This window comes from Neoarius graeffei, chromosome 6 (assembly GCF_027579695.1).
Source record: "Neoarius graeffei isolate fNeoGra1 chromosome 6, fNeoGra1.pri, whole genome shotgun sequence".
Taxonomy (NCBI): Eukaryota; Metazoa; Chordata; class Actinopteri; order Siluriformes; family Ariidae; genus Neoarius; species Neoarius graeffei.
Window position 1 is genome coordinate 33,350,337 of NC_083574.1, and position 24,767 is coordinate 33,375,103.

The following is a 24,767-nucleotide window of genomic DNA, read 5'->3' on the forward strand; positions in this document are numbered from 1 at the left end:
AAAACTTAGCGTTGGAGTGAAAACTTAGCGTTTAAATCGAGCATGTAGGCCTAGGTCGCATGTCGTTTTGAGCTGACCTGTTCTTTTGTGTAGCCATGGGTCGCGCCTCGCGGCCATGAACTTTAAAGATTATCCAGGCTACCAACGCTACCAACCCATAGCCTACTGCTGACTTTCTTTATCAATGCTGCATCAAATTAATTTTGGTTATGTTTTTCTGTTTCCATGTACAGGTGTCTGCGCCGCAGGAGGAATAGGCCACAATTATAAATTATAAATAAATCATAAAATGTTTCTAAGAACTTGTTCAAGTGTGTTCTGTTCCTTATAAATGTTAAAAGTTATGCCTCATTAGACAGCTTGACAAACATTAGGAGAGGTGCATTGTTGCATGCATTTTTATATCCTGTTGTACATAAAACAGGACGTAGCCTACGCACATTGATATAAATTAAGTTTCACTTTCATGGTTGAAGTATGCATGTGTGTGTTCATCCTAGGCAAGAGCCCCGATGCTTTATTGTTAGCTAGTTTAATTTAGCCTGTTTTGCTTAATTTGTAGCCTTCCTGTTGTACATAAAACAGGAAGTAAAGTTGGATGAATCATCGCCGAAAATTCAACTATAAATCGACCGAAATACGTAGTTGAATAAAGGGTGAAAGGGGGTCTATTCTCTGTCGGCCACCAGCCACTTTTCAACGTCGTTTCAACGCAAACTCGTATGAGCAAAGCGGTGTTGAATCAACGCCGGTGATCCACGATGATTCGACGGCATATGGTCGAAGAACATGCCGATGATTCCCCGTCGAATCAACGCCCTTTTGCTATCTGGGGCGTCTTTCTCTTTAAATTTTTGGCTTTTAATGAAGCAAACCTCGCGGCCATTTTTGTGAACAAACGGTCAGTCACTCACTAGCGCGGAAGTTTGACATCTCAGACGTGTCTCTTTTCTAGGTTTTTTTTTTATGTCCGTTGGTCTGTTTTTCTCTTGTAAATATGCGTGAAGAATATATACTGAAGTTTTCGTAGCCTTTCGGGTGTTCAGCGCGTCTTTAGTTTTTGTTTATTTATTTAGTGCTTAATTCGAGCACTGAATTAACCCCATCTTCTCTCTCTCTCTCTTCTCTCAATTATAACAATATTGCATGCTCATTCTCCATTAAGGAGAGTGGCGTAATACATGGAGGATAAGTGATATGATAACAATATTGTATGCCATCAATAAACCCGTTAGAAGGGAATAGAATACATGTTTTTATTCCATGGAAAAAGTGGCCTGTATGTATAATAATTATTCTTATGGTTATTTATCTATTACAAAGTGCATTATCCTCTACTGTGCACTATCTATTTACCACAATACCTATTACCAGTGAAATACCTATGGCCAAGTGCTCGGTGTATGTTATGTGAATGTCTGTAGATTGTATATCTTTCTTGTTTGTAAAATTTTGTCCATATCCTGTAAATGTGTAAACCCTTATGTCTGTACATCTTCTTCTTGTTTGTAAATCTTGTATCTTTTATGGAAATCTATTTTATGTATGTATATATTGAGAACTGTTTTGTAAGGCAGTACACTGAATTTCATTGTGCGTCTTACACAATGACAATAAAGCAATCTTGAATCTTGAAAACCGTGTCCTCAAATTGCATTTAATTCCCCTAATTCCTCCATCTGAGCAGCATGGTGGTGCAGTGGGTGGGGTTGCTGCATCACAGCTCCATGGTTAGATCCTGAGCTTGGGTTACTGTCTGTGTGGAGTTGTGCATGTTCTCACCCTGTGTGTGGATTTCCTCAACGTTCTCAGGTTTTCTTCCAGCTCCCAAGGTGTATTCCTGGCTCACACCCAGCATTTCCAGGATGAGCATTCACCACAACCCAGACCAGGAAAAGTGTTTCATGAAGATGATTGAAATCTGTATATGACACCATATGGAACTGCTTTACTTTACTCTGCTCTTACAGACACAAATGTGGGATCATTGGTTACAACTGTGACTTAAATATATACCTTTAGGCTTGGGTTTCATCCTTAGATAATTAGTTCTAATTATCTACCAGTTATTATAGTTGATATTATATATGTTAATATATACACACTGTCCACTATAATAGGAACACCTGTACACCTGGTCACAAGTTATCCAATCAGCCAATCGTGTGGCAGCAGCACAATGTCCATCATGGGCCGTCTTCAGTTCGCGAAGAACTATGACCAATTCACTTTCAGCTTTCTTTGATGACGTTTAACAGCTTTCTGCTCAAGGTGAGCAAGATATGATGTATGATCTAGTTCAAGACCTCTGTGGGTCATTTTCCGCCAGAGTAATCTGTCTCTGCAGCCGATCTCGAAGGTCTTATGATCAATGCCAAAGCTAATTAAGTCCCTTTTCGCGACATCTTTCCATCGAAGGAGAGGACGTCCACGTTTCCGCAAACCTTCACTCAACTCTCCGTACAGGGCTACTTTTGGCAGACGCTGGTCAGTCATCCTGTATACATGGCCTAGCCAGCGGAGGCGTCTGTGCTTCAAGATGCTTGTCAGAGGTTTTGCGTGACATCGGTCCAAGATCACAGCATTTGTGACTTTGTCTTGCCACCGTAAACCAAGTATGTTACGAAGACATCGCATGTGGAAGCTGTTGAGTTTTGACTCCTGTCGACAATAAGTTGTCCATGACTCTGTGCCATAGAGAAGGATACTCAAAACACAGGCTTCATAAACTCTAACTTTAGTTTTGATAGTAAGGTTCTTGTTGTCAAACACACGTTTGGAGAGTCTACCAAAGGTTGTACTTGCTTTCCCCAGGCGTCGATTGATTTCATGATCCAGGGAGCAGTTCGCTGAGATGTTTGACCCTAGATAGACGAAGTCAGATACATTTTCCAAAACCTGATCGTGTATAGTGATGTTTCTCGGAATGTCTGTGATGCTTACTATTTCTGTCTTCTTGATGCTGATTTTGAAGCCGAAGTCAGAACAAGCCTGAGCAAAATTGTCCACGATAGTTTGCAGGTCAGCGGCTGACTGAGCACAGAAGGCTGCATCATCAGCATAAAGCATTTCGCACAGCTCGACACGGGAGATCTTAGTCTTTGCTTTCAGTCGGCCTGCAGCAAAGAGGTTGTTGTCAAAACGAGTGTTAATCGACAGACAAGAAATGTCTGTCAGGGCCTGCTTCAGTAACATGGAGAAGTAGATTCCAAAAAGTGTGGGTGCTAGAACGCAACCTTGCTTAACACCACTGATAACGTTGAATGGATCTGATGTCATTCCATCGGCCTGTATGGTGCTCGTCATGTCTGAGTGAAATGATGTTATAAGTTTTAGTAGGCGTGGTGGACAGCCAACTTTCTCCAAGACCTGGAACAAAGCATTTCTGTTCACCAGGTCAAATGCTTTTGTGAGATCTACAAACGCAATATGAAGTGGTTTCTGTTGTTCTCTGCTTTTCTCCTGAATCTGACGAAGAGTAAAGACCATGTCAACTGTGCCACGTCCAGAACGAAAGCCACATTGAGACTCAGGGTAGACTGTTTCAGCGATAAGCTGTAGGCGGGAAAGCAGCACTCTTGCGAACACCTTGCCAACCACACTTAAGAGTGAAATGCCACGATAGTTGTTGCAGTCCCCACGGTCCCCTTTGTTCTTGTACAGGGTGACGATGTTGGAGTCGCGCATATCTTGTGGTATAGTTCCTTTTCTCCAGCATTTGATCAACAAGCTGTAGAGGTGTGGGATAAGTGCGTCATGCCCAGCCCTCAGTAATTCGGCTGGTATTGCATCTGAGCCAGAGGCCCTGCCCTTAGGGAGTGACTTGATGATACGACTGACCTCTTCAACATCTGGTTCAGTATCAAGGTTGTATAGAATGTCAGCATTTGGGATGTTATCGATAGCCTCTTGATTAAAAGAACTTTCCTGACCATATAACTCTGAGTAGTGTTCAATCCATCTTTCTAGCTGCTTGGATTTCTCAGAGATAGTTGAGCCATCTTTTGATTTCAGTGGAGCAGTTTTCCTTCCGGTTGGGCCGATGATAGATTTAATACCAGCATACATTGCCCTTAGGTTGCCACTTGCAGAGGCTCCATCTATGGTGTCACAGAGGTCCTGCAGATAGCGGTTGATACAACTACGGGATAGTTGGCGAACCATGTTACATGATGACTGGTATTGTGCCTTGTTACGCATACATGGGTTGTCTTTCAAAGCTAGAAGAGCCTTGCGTTTCTTCTCAATGGCTGGTGTTAAGATATCCAAGTTGTCAGCAAACCAGTCAGGGCTATTAGAGGAGCGATATCCAAAAGTTTCGATTGCAACAGAGTATATGGTGTCTCTAAGCATGTGCCAGGTGGAATCAGGATCTTCAGCATCATCTGCATGTTTCTCTGCAAGCCTATTACTCAGTGTTTCCACAAACAAGGTAGCTAGGTTGGTAGAATTTGTTTTAACAACATCAACCCTTTTTTGTCCAGGTTTTTTAGCAGAGTGGAATTTCTTGATCTTAAGACAAAATTTTGACAGGACAAGAGCATGGTCTGTATCACAGTCTGCACTGTGGTATGCTCTAGTTATCCTGACGTCGTTGATGTCCCGCCGTCTAGTCAACACCAGATCGAGTTGGTGCCAGGAGTTAGAGCGAGGATGTTTCCAGCTGACCTTATGGCGGTCTTTCAGCTTAAAGAAAGTGTTTGTGACACAAAGCTGAAATCTTGCACACAGCTCCAAAGCACGCTGCCCATTGTCATTAATGCGACCGATACCAAATTTACCCAGACAATCTGGCCACAGGGCAACGTCATGACCAACACGTGCGTTGAAATCGCCAAGTAGCAGGATCTTGTTTGAGCTGGGGATAGTAGACAAGAGGTCACTGAGCTGATTGTAGAACAGGTCTTTATCCTCTGGTGAAGCATAGAGGGTAGGTGCATAAGCACACAGGACTGACAAGTTACATTTCTTCAGTGCCAGACTGAGCCAGCAAAGCCTCTCAGAGATGGCAAAGGGGCCTTCGATGTTGCTGATTAAGGTGTTTTTCACAGCAAAGCCAACACCATGTTGGTGAGGGCTACCTGATGGTTTTCCTGACCAGTATATGGTGTAAGATTGTTCGCGAATTGAGACAGTTTCAAGTAGCCTTGTCTCTTGGAGGGCAGCAATGTCGACACATCTCGTTGACAGCTCTCTGTCAATAACAGCAGATTTGCGTAGTTTATAATCAGTTTCATCAGGTTCATAGTCCATAGTCAGTCCGGTCGTCATCGTACGCACATTCCATGTGCCAATCAGTAAATTTAAAGACTTTCGATTTGCAGGTGTGAGTTAATGTCAATCCTGAACACCCAGTCAGAATCACATATCAGGTCGGCAGGTCAATTTCCTATTGGCTAGGGGCTGCACAGCTTATAGCGGGCGAATATTGACCAAAGAAGCTAAATAGCTTCTCCCACTGTCGAGGATGATCCCTGGCGTCCTGTCCTAATGCCTTCAGACTTGAACTTATAACCGGTAAATATCATCCCCCGTGTTGGATTTATGCCGTCGAAGGCATCCGAAGTGTCCTCTCCGGCGAAAGCTCGATTGAATTGAGGCCAGGGCTAGGGTTGAAGATGACACTGGGGTGCCCTACGTCACCAGTACACCTCTCTCGACCATCCCCATTGGAATCCGAAGGAATGACAGAGCCAATACGTCCGGCAACAGGGAGGTTGCATCCGAACATCCGGAAATGGATTTAGTACGGGGTTTACTCCCCATCGGGCGACTGTGCCAGAACTGGTGCCGAGTTGACTACCAGCACTGCCAGTATATCACCCGACCAGAAACTGATGGATACCATGCAGACGTTTCTGGGTTTGAAAGGTTTGTTGTTACCCTAACTTAGGGAGGCTAAGGGTGTACTAGCACTTGCCCAAGGCGCACACCCAGGCTAGTGGAGGGAAGGAGACGCCTTACTGCTCCATTCTAGACCAGCTCAAAGCTAGGCCTAGCCACTGCCCACAATGTCCATAGGAAATCAGAAAATACAATCAGAAATAAATACAGAGTTGACTAGAAGGGCACTCAGTAGAGTGCAGACCTCTACCAAGCCACATATCAACATCTAGATTTGCATCAAAATCTAATCAATTGTTCCTTGGCCCCTGGCTCACCCTTCCTCAAAATTTCATCAAAATCCATTCACTACTTTTTGAGTTACATTGGGAACAGACAAACAAACAGAGGCAAAAACATAACCTCCTACAATACGGTTGGCGGACATAAAAATTAACTTAGAAAACACTAGGTATGATTTTCAGGCTCTTGTGCAAATCCCTGTGCCCTAATACATGTGAGATTACATGAAAAGTGGCACTGTGCAAGAGCCTGAACAATTTTTTTTCTCTTGACTAAATATTTTTCATGGATAGGACAACAGAATTTTGTTCTACTAAATAAATAATTTTTTTAAAAAAACCACATCACATAGGCATCAATTATTAATTTATGTTTTATTTTCAATACATTTCATTGCAGTGTATCATAGCTATTCACTAGTCTGCTAAAGTTATGTTAGCTAAGGTAACTAACATAGTATTATAATGGGACTCTTAGGAGCTTGTGAAGCTGTTATGCCTGCAAGGGTTAGCTTTACTAGGGCAATCAAGGTTTCAGTAGCCTTCCACCTTTGATAGGCTACATCACTCACTACTATTGCTGTTATCTGGAGTTCACCCATGCATATTAGGGAGTGTCTATATGTGATATAAGAATATAGTCACTTGGTAGCTATTCGGCTATTTACAACTGGTTAGGGTGTAAATACGGTAGCATAGTTAGCTATGGAAACCTGGGTGCTCCTCTTGTCTATGGGTAGTGCTATATATACCCAGGTGTAAATAGCTACACTGGCTGTCCACCCTGCATACAAATAGCTTTGTTGGGTACTGATACCCTAGATGCAAATAGCATCTGCATATTATTGCAACAGAGAATGACAACATCTCAGTCTACATATTTCAGTATAATTGAATGTGTACAAACCCTTAACAGAGACATGTGAGACATGAAAAATGTGGTACTGTGATTCTGCATCACAAATCAAGCATCTATTGACAGCACTCTGATCCAATGGCGTTGAGCATTGTCAAATTTACAGGCACTGATTGGTAGTGAATCAGGCAGCTACTGATAGTAGTCTGATGCAGTGGCTTTGGTAATTGTCAGATTGACAGTACTCTAGTCTAGCTCAGTGGCATTGGGGGGCATCGGGGGGGTGTTTGCCCAATGGGCTGGTTCGAGTGCTTAAGAACTTGCTGATCTCCTGGATGTCTCTAGAGTTTAGACAGGATGGTGGGGAAAAAAAAAATTAATGAGTCAGTTATGTGAAAGGAAACCTTGTTGATAAGTGAGATCAGAGGAAAATGACCAGATTGACTCGAGCTGCCTGGAAGGATATAGTAATTCATATAAATCACTCTTTACAATTGTGGTGAGCAGAAAAGCATCTCAGCATGCACAACACAACAAACATTGAGGTGGATGGGCTATAACAACAGAAGACCACATCAGGTTCCACCCCTGTCAGCCAAGAACAGGAACCTGAGGTTATCATGGGCATAGACTCACTGAAACTGGACAATTGAAGATTGGGGGGGGATCACCGGGTCTTTTTACAGTCTTCAACTGTCTGGTTTTGGTGAGGCTGTGCCCATGATAACTTCAGATTCTTGTGATTTGTTGTGTGTCCTGAGAAGCTTTTCTGCTTGCCATGGTTGCAAAGAGTGCTTATTTGAGTTACAATAGACTTCCTGTCAGCTCAGATTAGGGTGACCACCTGTCCCGCATAGCGCGTGCAGCATTTGAAGCCGAATTTATGCGTCCCGCAAATTCAGAATGTGTCCCGCATAATCGATGCTTGCTGAGGGGGATGTCGCTCTCCCCAGGCCACCCAGGCAGCCAAACGAATATTACTTGACATTTCAGCACACCACCGTCGCCACTATAGACTGTAGAACAAAACCACACACCCCTCACAACTGACTGGTTGTTGCCAACTTTTTGTTGTTGCCATGACACCGCACTCACGTGCACAGACAGTGATGAGGGACGCAGGTGCAACGCATGCATTGCTTTCATAGTAAAAAATGGAGAAAGGTACCGGGGAGATGGCAGGTGAGGCACCGCCACCTCCAGTTAAAAAGAGGTGTATGTACAGGAAAGAGTGGGAAAATGAATATTTGTGGCTGAAAGGGGTTGAGGGGGATACCGAGAGGGCTTTTTGTGACCTTTGCAAAACATCTTTCTCAATCGGACATGGCGGGGAATACGATGTGAAACGACACAGGCTCGCGGAGACTCACAAGAAACGTGTGCAACAGAAAGAAACGTCTAAATCTATGGATGCTTTCCTCCGACCTAAAAACGACTCTCTAGCTGACAAAGTGACTGCGGCAGAGGTGACGAGTGTGTATCACACTGTCCAACACGCAATATCATATCGGGCAGGACTTTTTTTCTACTGTTTCTGTGGTGCTGAGCCACTACAATTCCTGTTAATCCACTGAAAACTAAATGGAGACTTGTCACTATTCCTGCTGTTCTGATGCACTGCAAAGCCTCAGACTCAATATTATATTATGATTGATTTAAAGTGAATAAATTGTAATGGAAAATAAATAAAATTGAGTAGCTTCAGTAAATCATAAGTGGAAGTGTGTCTGTCAAGTCATAATTGAATGGTCAAAATATTATGAATGTTTATTTAAAAAAAAAACACATTTGGTGGCCTGTTCATGACCATACATCACCAATAACAGCAGATTAGGGTATTATTGATATACCATGTAAGGTAGTATGTGCTAGAAATGGGTAAACCACTATCTGTGAGTCTTCCAGCGGCCGGCGCAGCGCAATGGGGGCGGCGTCCCACATTGTCCCTCAAAAACATACCCCTTGTCCCCCCTTGGGCTTATGAGCAGGTGGTCACCCTAGCTCAGATCAGTCTGGTAATTCTCCTCTGATTTCTCACATAAACAAGGTGTTTCAGCCTGCAGACTTTCCTGCATACAGGATGATTTTTTTTTTTTTGCTGATGTTTTTCTCATCATTCTGTTTAAACCCTAGAGACTGTTGTGTGTAAAATTCTCCAGAGAACACATCCCCCCCCCCCCCCCCTCTGATGTTTGATGTGAACATTACCTGAAGCTCTTAACTGCATGATTTTAAGCATTGTGTTGCTGCCACATGATTGGCTGATTGGATAACTGCATAAATGAGCAGGTGTACAGGTGTTTCTATTAAAGGGGAGCATACGTGTAACTGGCCCCTTTAACCCTAGTTAAAGGGGCCAGTTACACGTATGCTAGTAGTTGATCAGAAAGGATAAGTTTGGTGTCTAAGGGTTTACACAGAAGTTACACAGACACAGGGTGAAAGACTGAAACTCCACGCAGGTAGTACCCTGGACTCAGGATCAAAACAGCGATCATGGAGCTATGAGGTGGCAATGCCAAAGTAGTGGTGGCACAACACTTTACTGAGACGTGTGTGTGTGTGTGTGTGTGTGTGTGTGTGTGTGTGTGTGTGTGTGTGTGAGAGAGAGAGAGAATAACTGCAGTGCATTTCAGTTAATCGGTAGAAGTTCAACATAGTGCACAAAGTTTTCAGACAAATGGGGGGGGGGGGGGGGTGCTTCTCATTTCTTAAGTCACACATCCTTGTTTCCTTTCCTTACCTCTCAGTTCCTCCCTCTGAGGAAGCTGAGAAAGGAAGCAAAAAAGGAAACAAGGACAGCTAGTATTGATAACAGACATATTTAGCAACTGAGCTGTTCTTGCTCATTAAAGCATCACTCAAAAGCAACTCCAGTGAATTCTCTGACATGTTGCCCAGCTGTATTATCTATCGAACACTGAATTAACCTCAGTTAAAACAATACTGCATGTATACACACATGTTCACTTGTTGGTATTTTAGCCTAAACAACATTTTACTCATCATCTGTCTGTCTTTAAAGTAAGGCATATTAATTGACTTTCATGCAATTATTTTATATTTGTACCCATTCTTTATTTAATTAAGATAATTGATTTTGCATTTGTGGTTCTTATTTTTGTATAATTTGTTGTATTTTATGGAGAGTTGAAGAATTTGTACTGTTGGTTTATGACCTAACAACAACAAAATACTTTATAAAAACACTGGTCTGCAGGCTTGAGAAGAGCTCATTCCTTGATTTCTCCACCTGCATTTTAAGAACATGAAACCGCCTTTATTTGTCACATGCACACTCAAGCACAGTGAAATTCATCCTCTGCATTTAACCCATCTGAAGCAGTGAACACGCACCCAGAGCAGTGGGAAGCCATACTACAGCACCCAGGGAGCAGTTAGGGGTTAGATACCTTGCTCAAGGACACTTCAGCCCAAGGCCACCCCATGTTAATCTAACTGCATGTCTTTGAACTGTGGGGGAAACCGGAGCACCCAGAGGAAACCCACGCAGGCACGGGGAGAACATGCAAACTCCACACAGAAAGGCCCCCCATCAGCCACTGGGCTCGAACCCAGAACCTTCTTGCTGTGAGGCAACAGTGCTAACCACTACAACACCATACTGCCCAAGAATCAGTACATCCTTACAGGTCTGGACTTTCAAGTCCTGGGCTGAAGGAGGTAGACGTGAGGAATCAATACATCAAATACATCTTTGGGAAGCACTCAGGATGTTTCCTACAAAAGTCATTCATCAGCTATGCAAGAGAATATGTTTCTAAAGTGACAAAATGTTACCATCTAGAGGTAACAACGTCAATGCAGCATCATATTACAGTGTAAAAATATTTGAATAAGAAGCCAGTGTACAATATTACTATTAGAGCAGCTGTTTTCCCCCCTCCATATCTGTCTCCCTTACTCTGTATTTATTTTTCTTCTAAAAAAAACAAACAAACAAAAAACACCACCTTGCATTCACAGAAAATCAATGGTCGTGTGTTGCTTTGGTGCTCACGAATGTGAACGTACTTTTACTTTCAACTGATGCCCAATCAAAACTTCAAGAAACTATGATGCCTTTCAGAAAATGACATTACATAATCATTCATTCTTCCCAACACACCAGTTAAATATTCTCCAAATACAGCTGTCTAATACATAATAAAGTAGTTCTTACTGATGGCTCTCATGATTCCGAAACTCCATGAAACTTTACTATAAACCACTGTATCTGTGCTTGATTTGTTTTGCCATAAATTAAGAGAGTTGTTCAAGGAAGTGCTGATTGCGTGAATTAGGATTATACAAGAGTTATCGTTCCCGTCCACTAATTTGATTAGTTTTAACTGCTTACCAAGAGTACTTATATTTCCTATAAGGACACTGGGATGTTTGACTGTGAGTATCCCTCCAATCATCTGTGTTTGCCACATGCAATTCCACTTCGTAGTTTGAATCGGTTACTACAATAGTGTACGGTAGTTACTATTGTACAATATCATTATTAGACATTACATGGCATGCAGCACTTTTCAGGAATATAACTTTTAGCTTAAAATATGAAAGCTCATCAGATGAAGATGAAAACAAAGAAGGGATGACAATTTTACTGGAAGCATCATTTTGATGGGAATGTACATCCTTGTTTCCTTTCCTTACCTCTCAGTTCCTCCCTCTGAGGAAGCTGAGAAAGGAAGCAAAAAAGGAAAAAAGGACAGCTAGTATTGATAACAGACATATTTAGCAGGCGGCACGGTGGTGTAGTGGTTAGCGCTGTCGCCTCACAGCAAGAAGGTCCTGGGTTCGAGCCCCGGGGCCGGCGAGGGCCTTTCTGTGTGGAGTTTGCATGTTCTCCCCGTGTCCGCGTGGGTTTCCTCCGGGTGCTCCGGTTTCCCCCACAGTCCAAAGACATGCAGGTTAGGTTAACTGGTGACTCTAAATTGACCGTAGGTGTGAATGTGAGTGTGAATGGTTGTCTGTGTCTATGTGTCAGCCCTGTGATGACCTGGCGACTTGTCCAGGGTGTACCCCGCCTTTCGCCCGTAGTCAGCTGGGATAGGCTCCAGCTCACCTGCGACCCTGTAGAAGGATAAAGCGGCTAGAGATAATGAGATGAGATGAATGAGACATATTTAGCAACTGAGCTGTTCTTGCTCATTAAAGCATCACTTAAAAGCAACTCCAGTGAATTCTCTGACATGTTGCCCAGCTGTATTATCTATTGAACACTGAATTAACCTCAATTAAAACATTACTGCATGTATACACACATTGTGAGTATCCTGAGAAAGGATATATAACAACAGTGTGAGTTAGCTAGCCAGATAGCTGATGTAAGTGTGGCTTCTTCAGGATCTATTTCCACTCCATCCATTTTCGCATATCACTATAGTGATGTGGCTGGTTTGATGGCTTCAGCCATCAAAGTTTCTTGGGAATATTACAGTAGTGGTTTCCCATTGCCTTCTACTGGAATATTATAGAGATTTTCTCCTCTCAACCATTCACACTCACACCTATGGACAGTTTAGAGCCACCAATTAGCCTAACCTGCATGTCTTTGGACTGTGGGGGAAACCGGAGCACCCGGAGGAAACCCATACAGACATGGGGAGAACATGTAGACTCTACATAGAAAGGCCCCCCCATCAACCGCTGGGCTCGAACCCAGAACCTTCTTACTGTGAGGCGACAATGCTAACCACTACGCCACCGTGCCACCACCTATTTCCACTAGCAGAAAAAAATAAACAGAACATTTGGTGGTATTGTGTCTGAAATCTCACTTACTTGATATTAATTTCTTGTTTATACACTGAGTGCAGAATTATTAGGCAAGTGAGTATTTTGACCACAACATCCTTTTAATGCATGTTGTCCCACTCCAAGCTGTTTAGGCTTGAAAGCCTACTACCAATTAAGTATATCAGGTGCTGTGCATCTGTGTAATGAGAGGGGGTGTGGTCTAATGACATCAACACCCTATATCAGGTGTGCATAATTATTAGGCAACCTCTTTTCTTCTGGCAAAATGAGTCAGAAGAGAGATCTGACAGACTTTGAAAAGTCTAAAATTGTGAGATGTCTTGCAGACGGATGCAGCACTCTTGAAATTGCGAAGACGTTGAAATGTGATCACCGAACAATCAAGCGTTTCATTGCAAATAGTCAACAGGGTCGAAAGAAGCGTGTGGGGAAAAAAAAGGCGCAAAATAACTGCACATGATCTGCGGAAAATCAAGCGTGAAGCTAACAAGCAGCCATTAGCATCCAGTTCTGCCATATTCCAGAGTTGCAACATTCCTGGAGTGTCAAAGAGTACAAGGTGTGCAATACTGAGGGACATGGCCAAGGTAAGGAAGGCTGAAAAACGACCACCACTGAGTAAGGCACACAAGATAAAACGTCAAGACTGGGCCAAGAAATATCTTAAGACTGATTTTTCTCAGGTGCTGTGGTCTGATGAGATGAGAGTGACTCTTGATGGGCCAGATGGATGGGCCTGTGGCTGGATCAGTAATGGGCACAGAGCTCCACTCCGACTCAGACGCCAGCAAGGTGGAGGTGGAGTACTGCTATGGGCTGGTATCATCAAAGACGAGCTTGTTGGACCTTTTCGAGTTGAGGATGGACTCAAACTCAACTCCCAGACCTACTGCCAGTTCCTGGAAGAAACCTTCTTCAAGCAGTGGTATAGGAAAAAGTCAGCATCTTTCAAGAAGAACATGATTTTCATGCTCCATCTCATGTGTCCAAATACTCCACTGCGTGGCTAGCCAGTAAAGGTCTGAAAGGTGAAAAAATAATGACATGGCCCCCTTGTTCACCTGACCTAAACCCCATAGAGAACCTGTGGTCCATTATAAAACGTGAGGTCTACAAAGAGGGAAAACAATACACCTCTCTGAACAGCGTCTGGGAGGCCGTGGTTGCTGCTGCACACAATGTTGGTCGTGAACAGATAAAGAAATTTGACAATCTATGGATGGAAGGCTTTTGAGTGTCCTCATGAAGAAGGGTGGCTATATTGGTCACTGATTTGTTTTTGTTTTGTGTTTGAATGTCAGATATGTTTATTTGCAAATCTGGAGTTGTCATATCAATGTACCTGGTGAAAATAAATAAGTGAAATGGCTACATATTTGGTTTTTATTAAGTTGCCTAATAATGCCGCACAGTGAAAGTTACCTGAACACACACACATTCTCCTAAAATGGCCAAAACTAAAAACGCCCCACTCTAACTTCCATACATATTCAGCTTTGATATTTATGAGTCTTTTTGGTTGATTGAGAACATAGTTGTTGTTCAATAATAAAACTAATCCTCAAAAATACAACTTGCCTAATAATTCTGCACTCAGTGTAGAACTGAATATTGGCATGGCTGTGATTAGCTCCGACACAACATGCAGGCTCGTGTCTATGGCCAAATCACAGCCATGCCAATATTTGGGACACCACTCTTGCTTGTGTGATACTGCTTAAAAATAAAGACATTCTGTAGTTACATAACCGGTAAAACACGAACATATCACGGGCGATTGCTCTAAGACAACGAGGGAGGCTCAGCCTCCTCTAAAAATGACGAACATCGTGTAGGATGAATTGCGCTAGGCTTATGTTATAGCCGACCTTATAACATTGCTATTTCAGATCCAGAATCATAGAAATATATGTGCTCAACCCAACTACAGTGCGAAATCATTCCGTTATAACTTTCCCCAGTTCGGCTAATGTGCGTGTGAGTTTTTCCCCCTCGTGACAGCGCGATGCAGCCCAGCCTCAGTGGACTTCAATGGCATTTGGGAGCTATGCGCTTTTCAATATCAAAATGCAAGACGATTATTGGACAAATACTGCGAAAACGCCCGCCCACGGACTCCCAGCCTCAGTGGACTTCAATGGCATTTGGGAGCTATGCGCTTTTCAATCTCAAAATGCAAGACAGTTATTGGACAAATACTGCGAAAATGCCCGCCCACGGACTCCCAGCCTCACAGTGGGAGGGACATGGCAAAGCTTTCCGCAAGGAGACTGGTGATTGGTGAAAGTGGCCGGATATTTTCTTTGATTGACAGCTCGTTTCAAGACAGGCAGCAGTGAATCTCAGTTCAGTCCCATGCGGATTCGCAAGTGCTGTGGTGTATTGTAAGAGATCAGCTTACATTTCGATTTCATTCATTACATACGGTTTCTACCAGCTTTTTTAGTTTGTATATATTTTCATTGTAAATAAAGTGTAAATATAGTGTTGTCAAGTTTGCTATCTTAGTTCCAGAAATTTCGTTTATTTGAGTGACTGAACTTGAACTTGAGGGGGCTAGTCAGCTAGCAAGAAAGCTGCGCATGGATGCCAAGCATTGCTGATTTAATTTTGGCGAAGCCATTTGCCAGTCTTCCTTTAGAGGAAAAAATTAAAATTAAAGAGCAGGGTAGACCAACGCCTCAAATTGACTTGGTGAAAAAGGTAGGGAATAATACTCATTCCTTTCAGCTCTCCTGGTACAAGAAAGTGAATTGGCTAACAGCAAGTGACCCACATCAACAACAGTAAATAGGTTACTTTAGTAATATGTCATGGATGGACCAAAAATCTCATTCTCATCTCATCATCTCTAGCCGCTTTATCCTTCTACAGGGTCACAGGCAAGCTGGAGCCTATCCCAGCTGACTATGGGCAAAAGGCGGGGTACACCCTGGACAAGTCGCCAGGTCATCACAGGGCTGACACATAGACACAGACAACCATTCACACTCACATTCACACCTACGGTCAATTTAGAGTCACCAGTTAACCTAACCTGCATGTCTTTAGACTGTGGGGGAAACCGGAGCACCCGGAGGAAACCCACGCGGACACGGGGAGAACATGCAAACTCCGCACAGAAAGGCCCTCGCCGGCCCCGGGGCTCGAACCCAGGACCTTCTTGCTGTGAGGCGACAGCGCTAACCACTACACTACCGTGCCGCCTGGACCAAAAATATAGAATTTATTTAAAATGTTTATGCTGAGTATATTATATTGGAATATATATTTTTCTGGATATGAATTAAACACAGCTACAATTTGGAAAACATTTTTAAACAAAAACACAGCCGAGAACATTTCACACTACAGACCTGGATTAAAAGTGAAGGGTTATCAAAATTGTCAATAAAACATTTCTCAGTCAAAATAAGTAAAATATAGGGAAAGTGTCATTGAATTAAATGTGTGGCACCCAGCTCTATGTTTGGCTCCCCAAGGTCAGTGCTTGTGCCTATTCCAGAACACTCTGCTGTTACCGCTGAGGTTCCTGACAAAGAGCTGCTTTCAATAATGAACAATTTTTAAACAACATGCCACAATTTTAAAATATAAAATGTTAAAATATATCCCCCCCCAACACCACCATCATGCATACTGGACAGTAGGCTAACGGGCCAAAAGAACCTGTTATTTCACAGTTTGTGACCCTGCCAACAATCAGCCAGATCAGAGGCAAGAGTATGGGCAAAATTGATGTGTTTTTTCTTTTTAAATCTGGAAATATCGTAACCGACCAGCCTCCCCTGTTTGAAAGACTACCAGCCGCCACTGGAACATATTCATGTTTGTGAGTCAGTAGGATAGATGAAAGTCTCTTAAAGGGGCATTTTTTAATTGTTGTTTTCTCCCTTTCTACAAAAGTATGTATTGTTACCAGTTGCCTTCTATTGTTTAAAGAATAACGTCTGATAAAGGATTATAATGTACAGATTTGTAAGCAGGAACCCTCAGAAACTCACGACAGCCTCCACTAGTATGCAAAAGCATACGCTAGCTGCACTTCATGATTCTGACCACCAGATGCCACTAGCGTGCACTGTGTTGAAAACAAGCTTCAACTATTTTTTTTCCCGAAACAACTTCATTGCTTCAGAAAACTTCAGTTTACCATCACTAAAAATCCTACCACTTTGCTAGTGTACTCTATGGTTAAAAACAACAACCATTTGTTCAAAACCATTGGTTTGTCTATAAGAAATATTGTAGTAATGTATGAGATTATAGCTCTAACAGGTTTGTTCGCTGGAATCCAAACAGACTGCACAATCCACGAGCTGCACTTCATGCTTTTGACCACCAGATGCCACTAGCGCGTAGTGTGTTCAAAAGCTTCACGTAATGAACTTTTTTTCCGATACATTTGGGAGGAAAGCTTCATTATGTCATCACAAGTGCGCTCTTGTCACCCCATGCCTCGAAACGTAGACACGACGCTGCTCTTGTACATAACATTTAATGTAATTCCTGGGTAAAATCATCAGTCTACTGAAAACGCTAATGGGTGCAACAGCAGTACCACAATTAGTGTTTTGGCGTCAGCGTGTGCTCAGTAGTAGCAGCTCTACGCATGCGCGACAAACGTGTTCGTCCACCTGACAAAGATGGCGGACAGATGAGGAATCATGATGATGTTCGGATTTTTAACCGTATTTGCGGAAATGTAAGAGACCACAATTCTGCTGCAGAAAATATTTAGCCCTCTATGTGCCTAAAAATCAGGTAAGCGCCAAATGAAATTATTCGCGGCACGTCAACATGTCTGTACTGTCTCATGGTCCAGGATAGCTGTTAGCTTTGTACATGGCTAGTTAGATAGCACAATATATATATATTTTTTACCTACCCGTATTCGAGAAGATTCCACCTACATTGATAGGATTGGCTTTCCATCAATTCGGGTGAACTGATATCCAATCAGATCATAGAGTGTGCTCTGGAATTAGCCAATCGTAGCCAAGGAGGAAGAATTTGTCGCAAATTGGGTGTGAACCTGTTAAGGAGCTAGTTTAGATTAGTCACTGGCTTCCCAGTATTTAAATGTTGCTTGGGGGAAACGAAAAATATTAGGTAGACGACAAATAAGGTTTTGTATAGTAGTTTTATAATCACAGACATTTTTTAAGATATATATGTATATACTTTGCTGGCTCATGATAAGACATTTTTTCCACTAGTCAGCTAAGCAGTTGTATTATGTTGGGTGAGTAACACGCAGCTATAGCAGGAGATAAATATTATTCACATTTGCTGGTAGTGTGTGCACAACACCTTTAATACTATTCTACTTCAGAATACTCTTTTTAAATAATATGAACCCAGACATAAGGGCGTTTACAACTATAGCCAACCTGTTGTTTGTTTCACAAGTGTCCATTGTATGTTTCATTTAATCCGTCTTAACTTTCAGACTTGCTCCATGTGAATGATGTGTTTATTTCCCATCTCGCCATGATCTCATAATACTAATTTAATTTCTCAAAATAAATACCAGTGTTGCGTTATTATTATCAGGATTGGGGGCGATGAAGCTTCGAGTGTTGAACACAGTGCACTCTAGCGGCCCCTAGTGGTAATCAGTAGTAGAGGCCAATATGGTTTAGGCTAGTTAGTATTAGATTAGATTAGGCCACACCAATTTAATTAGTTGGTTCTCGGATTTTTTCAGGAAAAATATGAAGTGAGCGAGCGAAATAAAATAAAAAAAATGCTCTGATGGTAAAATTAGCGGTGGAAATAGAGAGCAGTCATACGCGTGTGTCTCACGCTCACTACATAACAGTCGGCAGCCCTGCTCAAGAGGGATGCTACCCAGAAAAAATGAACAAGGAAATAAATCCAGTAGGCCTACAGTAAATTTGCGTCATGTATTGTCCTTGTCAGCAGGGCTAGCTCTGGCTGCACCTCTTTTATCAGGCAAACCAGTAAACAGATAGGCTAAATAAACAATTGAATTACAGTCAGTTGAACATCTACAATGCACAGAAAAAAAGTTTTGACCAGGAGTAGGCTACCTCTGATGGCTAAATACTTCGAATGATTTTTTGTTTGCCCCTCACATCAATCAATGAAATATATAAATCAAACCCACCTCCACAGAGTTGTTGTCCAAGTTGGCACATCGCAGGGTAACAAGCTCACGGCATCTTGAGTACAGCTGTGCAAAGTTTTCCCCCTCTTGAATTTTGACACACCTGTCAAAGATTTTACGCTTCTGTTCGCTGAATATCCTAACAATCACAAACAGGCTTTGCAGGATTCCCCTCCACAGGCATGTTTCTTCCACAAGTCTTTATCTAAAGTGAAAGGGGCGATTTGATTGGTTTTCGATGTCATGTGACCTCAACCTGTAGTCTTCAGTATTTTTGAACCATCAGCCACAATGACTACGTTTACATGCACATCCAAATCGAGCTGCTGTCGGTAATTGAGCTGAAGGTCCCAACAGGGTGCCAGAGAAATCCAATCCTACATGCACACAACTGAAATCGGGCTATTGTGTGAGGTGCATTGTGCACCCGAGCCACAGGTGGCGCAACACGCCCCATCGTGTTGGTACACTTCCGGTTGTCGTCATGAAGAAGAGCTATTCAAGAGTGTAAACAAAGTTATCAGTTCCGTGTTCTCCATTGCGCGTTTTTCTCCCGTCCATGAATTTTAATATATTCAACTCCTTAAGCTGAATGAGCATGAAGTCTGTCTCCTCATTGCTCCAGAAGTGCACGTTTCTGCTTGCCTGTGGCAGTGGGGGCGTGGTCAAGCGCCGGTCTGTGACAGGAGGGCGGAGCCAGGGAAGGTGAGTGGCAGAATCCCTACACCTGACGGTAATTAACCTGTGTTTGTGTGTCTTCCCAGTAACCGCGCCCTATTTAAGGAGGCAGAGGGAGAGCAGAGGGGAAAGTTTATCCCGGGACTAGAACACAGCGCGCGTGCGTGTGTTTGTTTTTCTCTCAAGAATAAAAGTAGGCTGTTAAACTGAAAAGTCTGACAATAAAAAGCCTATTAGTACCAGAAGCTTTGTCCTGCCGTCCTCTGTGCTCCACCCACACTTCAGAGAGCTCTACATCACCATTTTCTCTTCTTCATTTGTTCCTCCTGACCTCTTCTGCTGCTCGCTACTACTGTTGTCATGCCGACCGAGGCTGTTGTGTTTCCCGCTTGTGGTCTCGTCACTCGTCACTTCCGGAAGTAGCTCGACAACTAGCTCGATAGGGTATACGTGCACAAAGTAGCTCAGCAGAAATCGCATAAACTAGGTCGTGTAGCTCGATTCCGAGAAATCAAGTTCGGTTCAATTTCAGCCGAATTAAGGTGTATACATGGCATTTTGAACTTCGATTTCAGTCGAGCAATGGCAGAAATTCGATTCTCTCTATGTGCATGTAAACGTAGTGACTGTTTTTCTGTTGGTGGGAGTTTGATTTCGATTTTTTTTTTCATTTTGCATTTTCTTCAAGTGGCTATTCCTAGAACCAACTAATCGAATTGGTGTGGCCTTAGATTAGATTAGATTGAACTTTATTGATCCCTTTGTGAGGGTTCCCTCAGGGAAATTAAAATTCCAGCAGCATCATTACAGGATAAACAGAGAATAGAAAATATTGAAAACTTCTAGATAAATTAAGTATTTACACATACAAATATAAAAATTTTTTAAAAAAGTCCAGCAGGAGAGGTATTGCACTTTATATTGCACATTGTCCAGTATTGCTTTTTGTCAGGCTAGGCTATTGCTCCTTCCCGTCCTCTGTCCTCCTGTTACCCCCCCCAGAGTGTTTTTAAGTCGGTTAGTCCTGCACTTGGGAAGGAGCATTCTGTCACTGAACAGACTCCTCTGGTTGCTGATGACGGTGTGCAGAGGGTGACTGGCGTTGTCCATGATGTTCAGTAGTTTGTCCACAGTCCTCTTCTCTGCCACCGTTGCCACAGAGTCCAGCTTCATGCCAGCCCGCCTGATCAGTTTGTCCAGCCTGGATGTGTCCTTCTTGTTCACATAATATACAGCGTTCCAGACAGTTTATTTTACCAGGGTGCCATGCCCTGGCCTCAAATACAACGCCCTGCCCAAAGTTATATGCACCCTGCTTGTAAAAATGCCCTTGACATATGTTCTGCTACATATAGAAAGTATGCCCTAACGAGTACAAACAAGTGATGCCAACTTGTTGACCAGTTACACATGTTGACCAATCACAGCACACTATTAGCGTGGGTCAATGTCATGCTCTGTCGATCATTTGAGCTTCGCTCTACTAATAAGACTTAAGAGAATGTGGTAATACATCAACCTGATTTTTGATGGGTTTTGCGACTGAACGATGTATGTGTAATACTACAGGGAACCCAATGACCCTCACCCATAACTACGTCATCGCTTGTTTACCGCAATGCGTTACGGGTGATACCCGGGGTCAGCGCTGCTGTATTGTTTACTTTCACCTTTGTTAAACACTGCATTGTTCTGTCTAACCGGTTTTAACTATGCTTAAAGTGAATTGCTGTGTGCCTTACTGTGTCTCCACAACAAAGAGAGAACCTAATTTGAGCTTTTACCAGCTGCCAGTTGAGAAGAAGAGAAGAAAGAAATGGATAAGTTTAATCTGCAACGAAAACCTTTGAACTGAATCAAAATGGACAAGTGTTTGGAGCTTACGTTTCTCTGGTGGGAAAAAGACGTACTTAAACTGTGACCCAGCAATATTTCCATGGTCTGCGGAACGGCCTTTGGTTATAGAAGATTATAACGATCAACACTGTTCATTGTCTGAAACGAGCGATATTCCAAAGCCTGTAAAACAAAGACGTATTCTTTGGCCTTTGCCTCTCAATGTGCACTCAGCAGCTGAACGAGTCTGTCAGACCGATAAAACTCCCAAACCACGAATGGTTCTCTTTCGGGTATATGTAATGTGCAGTGTACCTCACTAATGGCATTTATTGAAGAAAATGCATTTATACCGAACATGACATGGCAGATCAGCGGGCTTTCAAAGGGTTTTTTTTTGGGGGGATAATGTTTCCTGATATCAAGTTTTATTTACCTAATCACTCATTTATCACTCGGACCATTATTCACCCACGAATCCCCCACGAGAGCGCTGCTCCGCGCCAATTCCCGATATTCAGATAGATTTGTTTTCTTGATAAAGTTTAGCTGGTGCAATATACGTCCTCAGAAATGAGACATTCTGAGATTTGATGATGTGGTAGACTCGGTCTAAATGCTTACCCTCTCACCATGCTTGATTTGGATTCCGATTTTCCTGCTGTAAACCCTTGACATGTTATCCACCTCTTTAAATCACCAATTTCGTTGTCTTCCATGACAGAGCATGGCAAAATTGCTCCTCTCACATCGCTCTCATGTAAAATTAATCTGACATCCGTCATATCGCTCAACTACTGACCACGGCTATTCACCATAATGCATTGCAGTAAACAAGTGATGACGTATAGTTTTGCTATTATAAGTGCAAGGTAACGTCTCTCATAAACACTTGAGCACCGGACAATGAAATCTGTCTTTGTTTACATAAGATAGATGGGTGTCATGGAAACTCTCCCAAGCAAGGATAAGTCAAAGTTTCTGCAGAAAAGTTTAAAATTTTATTAAAACAATTAACAAAAGCTGGGTCAGCCTGCAAAGTGATCTGACTCAAAAAGTGCAAAGCATCTATTTTTATCGTGTTCTAACAAAGTTTGATACAGTTTACCAAGTATAATGAATTCTGATTGGTTCGCATATCTCACCATATGAGATCTCGTTTCCACCAATATTTTCTGTTGGGCCATATAAACCCTTTCAGTTTCAAGTTTGTTTCCACCAATATTTCCAGCGTGGCACTGATGTCATTTTTACAAAAGATACATTCAGGTCTCGCTCAACCAACATTTCCAAGGCCACGCTATTAGCTAACTAAAAAATAATCATTTAAACAAGGCTTTATTCTGATTTTATACATGATTCAAAGTTGTGTTAAAATATGTTTTAACCAATCTATTTGTAATTTCTTTAAGTACAGTCAACTTCATTTACTCTTTACTGAAAATTAACATGATTAGCTTTAAAGGTAGACTGTCTTTAGATTTTTCAAGCGTATGTCATAAAAGAAATTTTCCCCGATGCCCAATTATTTTTGTTTAATGGACCGAAAGCTATTGAATTCGAATCACAGGCTTCCAATTTTATGATGTTTTTTTTAATAGAACAATTAATGAATTTAGGGCCATGTGGCCCTAAGTATACTACCACATAGAGGTTTGAAACAGTTTTAACTGCTCCTGAACCACTGACGACAGTCACATGGGGGGTACAGAACGAAGCTTCTGTCGTCACCTGATCATGTGACTTTGGCACTTCAATACAAGTTTCGAATCACTGCTTTCAGAAACATTGTTTCATAGTTTTCAAAGCAAGCTCCAGAGCTTCAGGTTCTCCGTTACATCACTAGCATGCGGTCTGGATGGAACGTTTACGTGTATAATGTCACGATGAATAATTATCCAATTCTTAAAGACAGCATGAACTCAGTGTTTGAGCTTTTTGTTTGAGCTACCTGATACTGTAGACACACAACAGTATATTTTAAAAAATGACAGTGTTTTTTGTATGTATCTTATTTGAACCTTATTTGAAGTTATTTTTTTATTAGCTCACCGGCCGTAGGGCTCTGAGCTACTGCCATCATGCGTCATCCGTCCACAATTCACAAAAATTGCTACTCCTCCCTGAGTTTTCAATGGATTTTGATTCTGATTGTTTTGTTTGGAAGATCGAATCAGTCTGCGCGAAAGTTACTCCCTGGTTTTGTGATTTCTTGTTAACGGGTTGCTAATTAGGCTGATTAACAAACTTTCGGGAAAATCGCTACTCCTCACTGACTTTTCAATGGATTTTGATTCTGATTGTTTTGTTTTGAAGCTTAAATTGTTCTAATTGTTCTCATGAAGAACAACTTACCTAATTATAAATAAATGAGTCTGATTTCTCATGGCACGGCCGTGTGAGCTACTGTGTTGACGCTCTGGTTGGAGAATGTTTAAAAAAGTTGATGACGCATTCTGTACTCATGCAATTTCTGTCTAATCAAATGCACTCAAGAACACATTTGTCTCGCCCCATAAAAAAAAAAAAAAAACTGGGCGGGACAAATCGCTCAACAGTAGCAGCTAGTTATGTTGTGTTCAACTTGGGGGGGGGGGGGAACATGGACACCTTGGCGTATGCCTTTTGTTCGCAACAAGCTAATGGTAATGAGTGATGTATATTTTCTTCCTTAAACAGGGAGTATAGTAAATATACAGTATGTCTGTATGTTGACTGTTCCAAAGCATATACTTGTGTATATACAGTCTAGCTCTTAAGAATTGTGCTTTGGTTATTTGTGGTGATGTGATTTGCTGTTGAGACTACCCCTCTTGACCAGTAGGAATTTCAACTTGATGGGGTGTTTTCTTTGGCATTTCTGGGTTGGAGGTTGTGAATAGCAAGTTGCAATGCAGCGTTGGCATCAAACCTGGGACTTTTGTTTAGGCTAGTTGTAGTTGTGCAGCTTCCTGCAAGTTATTCTTCTTCTGAACAAGACCTTGTGTGTTACATTACATTACAGACATTTAGTAGATGCTCTTATCCAGAGCAACGTATAACAAGCACATGCACATACTCGATGCCTGCAGAGTAGTTAGGGGTTAGGTGCCTTGCTCAAGGGCACTTCAGCCATGGATTTTCCTGATGGTCCAGGGAATAGGGCCAGTGACCTTTTGGGCCCAAGGCTGCTTCTTTAAACTTTAGGCCATGTGTTGAAAAGAGAGTTGGAGTTTATATGCGTGTATGTACTTGTTTCCTGTTCAAAATCTTGATCTTGGCTCAAACATATGTATGACTGTTGCAAGCTGCAGTAACTGTGAAGGTCTGTGTGCTGCAGTGCAGATTAATATACTGTGTGTGTGTGTGTGTGTAATGCTGAATGAGT

The 24,767-nt window shown here is 42.2% G+C and overlaps 1 protein-coding gene across 2 annotated transcripts in view; it reads left to right on the forward strand.

Annotated features, from left to right (window-relative positions):
• Nucleotides 1-17,394: 17,394 nt before the first annotated feature.
• LOC132887851 (golgin subfamily B member 1-like) overlaps nucleotides 17,395-24,767 on the forward strand; it is a 225,383-nt gene continuing 218,010 nt past the window's right edge. For both annotated transcript variants that reach the window (XM_060923586.1, XM_060923587.1), the window contains exon 1: nucleotides 17,395-17,517. The gene's annotated coding sequence lies outside the window, so the exon portion shown is untranslated. The remainder of the gene's footprint in view (nucleotides 17,518-24,767) is intronic.